The 9841-nt window shown below is 35.4% G+C and overlaps 1 non-coding gene across 1 annotated transcript; it reads right to left on the bottom strand.

Annotated features, from left to right (window-relative positions):
- Positions 1 to 9395: 9395 nt before the first annotated feature.
- LOC120221582 lies at positions 9396 to 9500 on the bottom strand. Its single transcript, XR_005525837.1, has one exon. It is a non-coding gene; the product is annotated as a U6 spliceosomal RNA (small nuclear RNA).
- Between the last annotated feature and the right edge of the window lie 341 nt (positions 9501 to 9841).

A 9841-nucleotide genomic window follows, 5' to 3' on the forward strand; every position in this document is an offset into this window, starting at 1 on the left:
GTCCGTGAGTCTGAGCCCCCATTGGGCTCTGTACTGACAGTTCAGAGACTAGAACCTATTTCGGATCCTGTGTCTCCCTTTCTTTCTGTGCCTCTCTTCCACTCATGCTTTGTCTTTCTCTGTCTCTCAAAAATGAATAAACATTTAAAAAATTAAAAAGTAAATGAAACTATGAATAGATTTAACTTTATAAAACATGAGTAGGATTGGAGTTTTGAGAATGTAGTAGTTTATCGCATAAAGCTTCATGTCTGTGGTAATCTTGACAAAAAATGTATTACTCATGGCAAAATAGAAACCATATTTATATTAAATATATCTTATATTAATTTAAAGTAACTCACCTTAAAGTATTCACCTGTATTCTTTGAAACTATCAAAATAATGTCAGGCAAGTAGACTGAGGAACCCTGCCAAATTGAAAGAAATTAAAGCTATGTGACAACTAGATTCAACATGTGTTGCTGGACTGTATCCTGGACCTACAGAGACATTATGAGGGCAGTTGGGAAAATGGAATGGCATCTGTGAATTAGATGCTTATATTAGGTCTATAAAAATTTCTGGATTTTGATGGTTGTACTGTGGTTATATAGAAGACAATGCTTGTTTTTAGGCAATACACATTACAGTGTTAAGGAGTGATGGGATTTCATGTCCTTAACTTATCCTCGAACAATTCAGAAATGTTATCGTTTGACAAAATGAAATGAAAATCATATAGGAGATATTTGTACAATTTTCACAATTTTGATGTAAACTGATGTCATTTAAAAGTAAAAAAGTTAGAAAAGAAAACCTGTCCTCAAAACTCACAATTTTTAATAAATGAAAAGCTTATGATCATGTTAAATTGTAGTACAAAAATTTTCTTACTATAGAAGATGCTTGATAAAATAAAAGGGTTGAATGTATGATGTCTACAACTCACTTTCTAAAGGTACAGCAACATACATACACATACATACATATAGATGCATATGTATATATACTTATAAGAAAATATATAGATTGGAGAAAATGAGAGAGGAAAAAAAAGCAAAAACAAAATAAGCGATTGAACTTTTGGTAATCCTTGTGCTAATCTATTTCATTTCAGGTTTCCTAAAAGAAGAATTTGAGGTGACAATGTAGGTGCTCTACAGCTGAAAAAGACTGTAAGAGACAGAAGGATGCCATATGGTGAGGGGTAACGTGTTGAGGAAAGATGAGATCTCAGGTAAAACCATCTCTGAATCTTTGATGGTCCACTGGGGAAGTTTTGGGGCATAGATCACAGTTCAGAATTCCTCATCTTGAGGTAAGGCAACTGACCGTTTATAGCCTAAAACATGCAGTCATTGGCTATTGATGATGGATCAAAAATGGGTGGGAATTGGAGTGAAGAGGAGAGGGAGAAAGTACATTACCTTTCTGCAGAGGTAGCTCCCACTACTTAAAAGCATTTCTGTGGAGAAAGAGGCAGCTATGCTCCACTAGTGGCCAATTCTTGCTGTGGCTGAGCATAGCTGCTCCCACCTAGTAAAAGCAAACAGTAGGCACTGATAGCAGATACTACATATTCTTTCATCCTTTCTGTATCTTTGAACATTTCAATAAGAAGAAACTGGAGAAAAATCATAAAACCTTCTTGGTGCACTCAAACAAAGCCATTAATAAAATTCAACATCAATTTTGTAAAACATTACTAATTTATAAGCCAGTTAGTAACTGAAGTACTTCTTTCACTAGATGAAAAGTATCTTACCAAAAACCTTCACCTGACTTCACAGTTATGGTAAAACTTTAGAAGCATCTTCATTAAAGTCAGAAGTAGGAAGAGAAGAGCTACAAAATGGCCACTCTTCACCATTAAAACATATGGAAACCAATTCGACAATAAACTATTTGTTAAAAAAAATTAAAAAAATAAACAGACAAAAAACCCACAAAAAACCAGGGTCTATCCAAAGATGAAGGGAAGATAAAGAAATAACATGTATAAGTTTTGGATAGAAAGAAGCAAAGCTGTTACTTGCTTTACTATACTTTTGTAAAAATTATATAAATCTAAAATAATTTTAAGCTAATAAAACAAGGTCACCACAGAGCAACAGAACTCAAATGTTCTTATGTAACAGCAATAAATAATAGAAAATTGCATTAAAAAAGACTTTCTATTCATAATAGCAACAAAACTTGTATGGCCCCTTGGATTAAATATACCAAAGAAGCCCATAAATTGTATTGAGAAAATGGCAATATGTTATTGAAGGAAATAGAGTAGATCTGAATAAACCGAAAGAGACAAACTACTTTTGTAGATGGAGCTCTCTACATTATTACAAATGTCAATGCAACTTTAATCAAGACCTTAATGTGATTTTTACTGAAACCGAACAAACAGATTCTAAAATTCATGTTAAAGGGTAAACAGCCAAGATAACCAAGACAATTCTAAAAAAAAGAAGAAGAAAGACAGGAGATCTATCATGCAGATATTAAGGCTTGTTATAAATACAAAATTAAAACGATTTGTTTGATACTGGGGCAGGTAAGAAGATCTATAAAAAAGCAAAGTTCTGAAGAGTCTCAAGCATATACAAGAACTTGTAGAGCACAGAAGTGGAAACACAAGTCTGTGGGGGAAAAGATGGACTAGTCAATAAATAATGTTGGAACAATTGGCTTTCTACATGGGAAGAAGTAAATTTGATCCTTACATAGAACTGTAAAATAAAATAAATTCCAGATGGGTTAAATTTCAAGATGTGGAAAAGAATTAAAATGTATATTGGGTGACTATTTGGAAGAACATATTCTGAAACTTGGGATAAGAAAGGATTTCTTAAGAAACACACAAGGGGATGACTCCTTCATAAATGTATTATTATATTTGCTTATATAGAAACTTGAACCTCTGTACGACAAATAACACTATAAGCAAAACTAAAAACAAATCACATACTGGGAGGTTTTATAAAGGCTTTTGTGACAAATCCCTGACAATCAAAGAGAGAGGGGGATGGAGGGAGAGAGAGAGGAGAGGAAGGAAAAAGAGAAGGAAGAAAGAGGGGAGGGGGAGAGGAAGGAAGGGGAGAGATAGAGGAAGGAAGGAAGGAAGGAAGGAATGAAGGAAGGAAGGAAGGAAGGAAGGAAGGAAGTCCCTAGAGAAAAGTGATCAAAAGTCATAAACAGTAAACTTAGAGAAATCTCTGAATGATCAACAAAGAAATCAAAGGTACTAAACCTTACTAATAATTCAGGGAACTGCAAATGAAAACTGTACTGCACTTTCATACACATCATATCGGCAAACAAACTTGACAAAGCCAAGCATTGATAAAGGTATGGAACAACGGAAGCATGCATTCTTTACCTATGGGATATACATTGGTACAACCACTCTAGAAAGTATCTTGCCAATATCTGTTGAAGCTGAATATGTGCATATCCTGGGGCCCAACAAGTGCACATACTCTTAAATGTATGAACCAAAATGTTCTTTGCAACATTATTTGTTAAAGAGAAACAATGACAATAAATGTGCATCAATAGGAACACAGGTAAGTAAATTGTGATATATTCATATCACAAATAGGAGTTGTAATCTAATCAATATACATCAAAACAGTTACCAAAATACACTGTTAGGCACTTAGCTGATTTATATAATGGCATTTCTATAAAAGTTTTCGAAAACACACTAACCAATACAATATATTTTTAGTGAAGATACACATACATATGTATGTTAAAGCATTAGAACATAGATTGGAAGAAATGAAACCAATATCTTGACATTGGTTTGGGGAGGGAAGGAGTGGATAATGAATTTAAAGACAGGAACAAAGGAAACCTTCATTTACACTACATTGCTTATGAACTAGAACCTTCAGTGTATATATGTGTATACATATATGCATGTGTGTGTTGTGTCTTTATATATAATCTGCATTAAAAGTGACAAAAAATTAACATTTGCAACATTCGATGAGAGTGTTTTCACATCAATTCTTGCATTTTCCTATTTTTTAACGTTAAAAAAATAAAAGCCCAATTAAATCCAATCCTGAGTTATGATAACCTAAAGCCAAAGGGCTACCAGAGGCATTCAAATCCTAAGGAGGCTGCAAAACACTATGCATCAAAAATGGTAATTTATCTGCCCCCTTAAGAGGATGTCAAAATGCTGTGTCAGGTTCCAGCTGTGCTGCTAGTGAACGCTTGGCTCCGAGAGGCTCTGGAGTGTTTTCTTGGAGGAAGGATTTGAGCACGTAGACGCTACAGCTAAGAAATTCTGGGGAAATGAGGCTTAAGATGGTGGTAGATGCTATTTGAAAGTGAATTTTCACGTGGCCTGGAAAGATCAGCAAAGCAAAACAAACAGAACCCTGAAAGGCTGAATACGGAAGAAATATTTCAAATTTGGAGGTGCCCCTAGGGCACTATAATTTATTCTTTTTTAAAAGCTTATTTATTGAGAGAGAGAGAGAGAGAGAGAGAGAGAGAGAGAATGAGCAGAGGAGAGGCAAAGAGAGGGAGACAGAAGATCTGAAAGAGGCTCCGTGCTGATTGCAGAAAGCCCAATGCAGGGCTGGAACTCACGAACGGTAACATCATGACCTGAGCCAAAGTCAGTTCAGCTGACTGAGATGCTCTCACATTAATTCTTTAATCCAGTCTCTCTTTCCCTGTTACTCTCTGTTCCCCCCCCCCCCCCACTCTCTCTCTCCACTCCTCCTATTTTCCCCCTTCTCCTTTTAATTTTTTTAGGAAATTTTAATCTCTTTTAGGAAATGGTGTGAGCTGAGATCACACAATGAATTTATGTTTCATAGTTTGATTCTTGCACCTTCCAAAATACCCCCTTTCCTCTTACCATCCCACTTGCTCTTACTACCCCTTCTTGCTGTAAAATAAATAAAAGTAACTGAATGCTTCCAGATTTTTTAAACTTTAAAGCCAAATAAACTGGGTTTTGTGCCTTAAAAAATATCATTCTATGATTTACATAAAATATTTCTGTGGAATTTGAGAAAAATTATTTGTAAGTAAAAATGGAGGAATTTCCCCAAATGTAGATATAATACACAGTAGTAAATTTACCATGATCCTTTTCTGAAATGTAAAATGGTCTATACTTTTTTTCTGTTTATATCCCTAAGATGTTGAAAAGTTCCTTTAAAAAGCACTAGCAGTATATCGTCAGTGACAGAAAATATTTCCATTTCTATAGAGACCTTTGCTGAATCCATCCCTGAGGACACAGTTAAAAGTTTTTCTTTTTTTGAGTAGTTATTGAAGAGAATTGTTTAAATGAAGTTAAGCATAAAAATCTAAATAACTTTTAATCCACCATCATAGAAAAGTTCATTTATTAACTTCTAATAAATTTATTTTACTTTATTCTATAACTTATACTCAAAGGAAGAGCCGAGTTAATGCCCAATTTTATTCGGCTATGACCTCTAAGTTATCAAAAATTATTTTTCACCCATGAGGACTCCTCTGGGTCTACCTTATTATCTTCTTGGTTTTAGAGCTTAGAATTTCAAAAGGATATTACAAGAGAACTATTACTCTTTGTGAAGTTCAAGTTTCTCAACTGAAATTGATAAGGAAACTTCTCATTCTGGTCTCTTGCAACAGGCAATGGATGAGCATCTCTTGAACTGTGCTGTACAGATTCTTCTCGACCTACATTTGTCTCTAGCATCTTCTGTGTTAAAGGATTTCTTTATTACCATAGTGATGTCCACACCACTTCTCTACCTATTAAATCTTCCTAGAAGTGATACTTTAGTGCCAGGATTCCTCTGCCTTTTAAAACACATGGTTACAATTTTCAGACTGAAAGGCAGGATCACACTTTGCAAATCCTAGAATAAACACATCTGTGGAATACACCTGCCAATAAGAATAAAGTGAATATATGTATATATTTGGAAATCTGCCACTGGAGTCAACTAAACGCACACACACACACACACACACACACACACACACGCACAGCCAATACTTTAACCTGTGTGATTTAGGATAAAAACATTTGCTTACTTATACACTAATCTAAGATAGAATATTTAATTACTTTGATTACTTTATTAAAATCTGAAATAAAAGGCTAAACCTTTACAATTTATTTTGAATTTTCTGGAATAGCTGATAGTAACAATCAATGCAAGTCCTACAATTCATTCAGAATATGGATCTATGTTACTGTCTGTAAAAGATTAGTAAATGAAGTTTCAATACTATGTGCAGATATTTCGTGTGGTTTACAATTTCCAATAAAGCAAGATTTTTTTTTTTAACGAATTAATTAAACAGGTTGGTTTGGTAGTGATTTCTCCTGCAAAGAAGGATCAGTAGTGTTTTGAGTCATTCTCATTTAAGCTTCAGAAACACTAAATGACGGAGCTGAAACTAAAACCTGGGTTTATTTGACCTTAAAACCTATGTCCTTTCCCTTACTTGGAAGGTTGAAGAAGGGATCACTTGAGTGAAGAGAATGGTGCTAGCAAAATCTTGGAGACTTGAAACTGTGCTGTGTGCAGGGAGACACACGTAGCACACCGCTGAGGGATTTACTCCTCAGACAGGGATGGGATCACAGGCAGAAACCACACATGCCACGCTAACTAGGGAAAGGCGAATCCATGAGCAGTACAGAGCATAAAGAATTTTAAGCAGGTAGGATACATGGCCATATTTGCCTTTTATATATCAGCAGCCAAAAAGAAGATGCATTTTAGCTTATTGAAATGATTCTAGTATTCATCTAAGATCGTGCAGTAGGTAATGGGTGATGGAATGACCTGGAAGTGAGGATATGAGAAATATTTAGGGGATGAGATGAGAAGGAGCTGGCAATAAATACATTGGTTGTTGAGAAGAACAGTAAAGAAGAGGAAATGAAACAATAATCACTTCCAGGGGTCAGGCTTGGGCAATAGGACACTGGAAATGCCACCCTTGAAGCGAAGGGATTTCCAAGAAGGAGCGATCCTATGGAAGTGCCGAGGCATGGACAATAACGAGGCATTCTCAATTCCGTTGGAGAAATGAGGCTAATTGTGTGGACATGTCCAAGGAGAAGATGGATATGAGCCTGGTGCTTAGGGAAAGTGGGCTCCCATTTTGTAAGCCATAAATAGGGATTGAATTTACGGAGTAGACTGTGGAGTAAGCAGAAATGTGATCACAGGAACAAATTTACTAGGGAGACCAAGGGAGCACTATTAGGAGCAAATTAGACAAGAAAAACCCAGAAAACCAAAGAATGCTGTGTTGTGGAAACATAGTAAAGAATTTGATTTCAGCAAATAGAACTAATAAGACTTATTTTGTGATAAATGTATCTATAAACATATATAAAAAACTATGAATACATATATCCATCATATGTGCTTGTATATGCCTACATATGTTTATAGAGACATTACATAAAACCATACGGTTTTATATTGTGTGCATATATAAAACACACACACACATATATAAAACTAATATATGTGTGCCTATATATTTGTAATAACAGTTCTTTATATATTCATCATATATATGCATATATCCATATAATGAATATATATTGTCACTAGTTATATAGAGTGAAAGATGTTTATTCCACTATAAGTCTTAGTATATCTGTATTTGCTACACTAATACACACACACACACACACATACACACAGACACACACACACATACACACACACTACAGAGAAAGAATTGAGTTGAGTATTTGGCTAAATGTTAACAACCACAAGTAGAATATACAAGAATTCATTTAAGTATGGGAATTTTTTCAGCAGCTTATCTAGGTTATTAGCTCTTATGATTAGCCTTCCCCAAAATTAAAATTTGCTCACAAAAAGTTGTCATGAATTTAAAAAATTAATAAATTATATTCTGTTTTCCAAAGTTATTGTATTTCTCATTTCTACTCAGATAACAGTTCAATATAATAGAATTATTTATACATATGTATTAGCCAGACATTCTAATTATGCTGAGATAAAGAATAATATTAATAAGATCTGCATCATGTATTAAAAGAGCATGCTGCTCGGTGTGAATGGCAGACATATAAATACAACAAATGGTGATATAAGCAATGATAGAAATACATGCAATATCTAGCAGGAACTCAAAGGAGTTTATGAGTTAATACTTCATGTATTCCTGAGTTATTCAAGAATGGATTTAAAGTGGCTCACAATAACACAAAGTAAAAGAAAAAATGGGGGCACCTAGTTGGTTCAGTCAGTAGAGTGTTTGATTTCAGCTCAGGTCATGATCTCATCATTTGTGAGTTTGAGCCCCATGTCAGGCTCTGTGATGGCAGCTAAGAGACTGCTTGGGATTCTGTTTCTTTCTCTCTCTCTCTCTCTCTGTCTGCTCCTCACCCACTAAGGCTCTCTCAAGAATGAGTAACCATTTTATAAAAAGAAAAAATAAATAAAGTGAATTCAGAGAAAAAAATAGATTGGAATAGATAATTTGAAGTCAATAGCAAAGGGATATAAAGAATACATAATTAAGGTCTAGAAAACACGAGAATAGGCCACCAGGTGGCCTGTAGTCTGTCTGGAAGGGAGACAAAAATGAAAAAAAAGTCAATTACACTATTCATATTACCAACAAGGAAAAAGAAAACCAAACTATTCCTGGTGTCGAAACGAAACAGTTTTCTTTACAGGTAATCAAAAACAGAACAATACATCATCCTCCATAATATTTGTCTATAGATTTTGAAATAGATTTTACAGGACTATTTGTTACAGTGTCTCTTAGCGTGGGCTAATGATGACATAATGCCAAATTGCATTTAATAAAAGCAGTTTTACAAGAGAACAAACTATATAGTCCAGCTGTGTGGATTTCTGCTTGTGTGGTTTATTCCGAGGATGAATGTTTTTGTGTTTATAGGAACACATGGACTATATTTCACTCAGGCAGTGCTTTGCAAACTTATGTTGTCCAGCCAAGTACTTGATGAGTATTGAGCAGCGAGTTCAAGGTTATAATCCTTGGTCAGCAGCTATTTTTTCTGCTGATTAAATAATGCAGTGCCTAATTCTCTCTGGGGATGGGACAGGTGCAGAGGAAAGCGAGGCTGAAATTTTAGCTGTGTTAAAAAATTGTGGTAAAATATACATAACATAAAATTTACCTTATTCACCTATTTTAAGTTCGGTGGCAGCAGGTACATTCATGTTGAGGTGCCATCATCACCACCACCCTCCACAGAACTCTTCATCTTGCCGAAGCGATCATCTATAGCTATCAAACAATAGCTACTATCAAACAATAGCTACCCAGCCCCCGCTGTCACCTGCCTAGCCACCATCCTCCTGTGTCAGTGGACTGGACCACTCCAGGTACGTCATATAAGTGGAATCATACAGTTTAAAAACCTGGAACGCTTCACGAATTTGGATGCCTTCTTTGCCCAGGGGCCATGCAAAATTTCCCTGTATGGTTCCTACTTCAGTGTATGTGCTGTGCAAATGAGCTGGTATTTGAGGGGCAACAGGGCCTCCTGCGAAGCTAGTGTGGTCCAATGTTGTTTTCTGTGTTGCAGAAGACTGGGGCGAAGAAGGAAGTTGGAAGACACAAGGTCAAAAAGAAAAGAAGAAGCCGGAGCTGATGGGCTTTTGTAAGAACTGTTTAAGAGCTTGGGCTTATGTGCCGTGAGAAGGGAAGAGGGAATTAAAGTTTGTATTTTAGAAAAATTAATTCCCTGCCCCCCAAGAAAAGGGAAGCCTGGAAGAAGATAAAATTTGAGACCCAAAGACTAGTTTGAAGGCAACAGCAACTATCTAGGTAAGGTTTTGCTTTTTCCTTTTTTAATTTT

The sequence above is a fragment of the Hyaena hyaena genome, unplaced genomic scaffold (assembly GCF_003009895.1).
Source record: "Hyaena hyaena isolate Hyena2069 unplaced genomic scaffold, ASM300989v1 scaffold_784, whole genome shotgun sequence".
Lineage (NCBI taxonomy): Eukaryota > Metazoa > Chordata > Mammalia > Carnivora > Hyaenidae > Hyaena > Hyaena hyaena.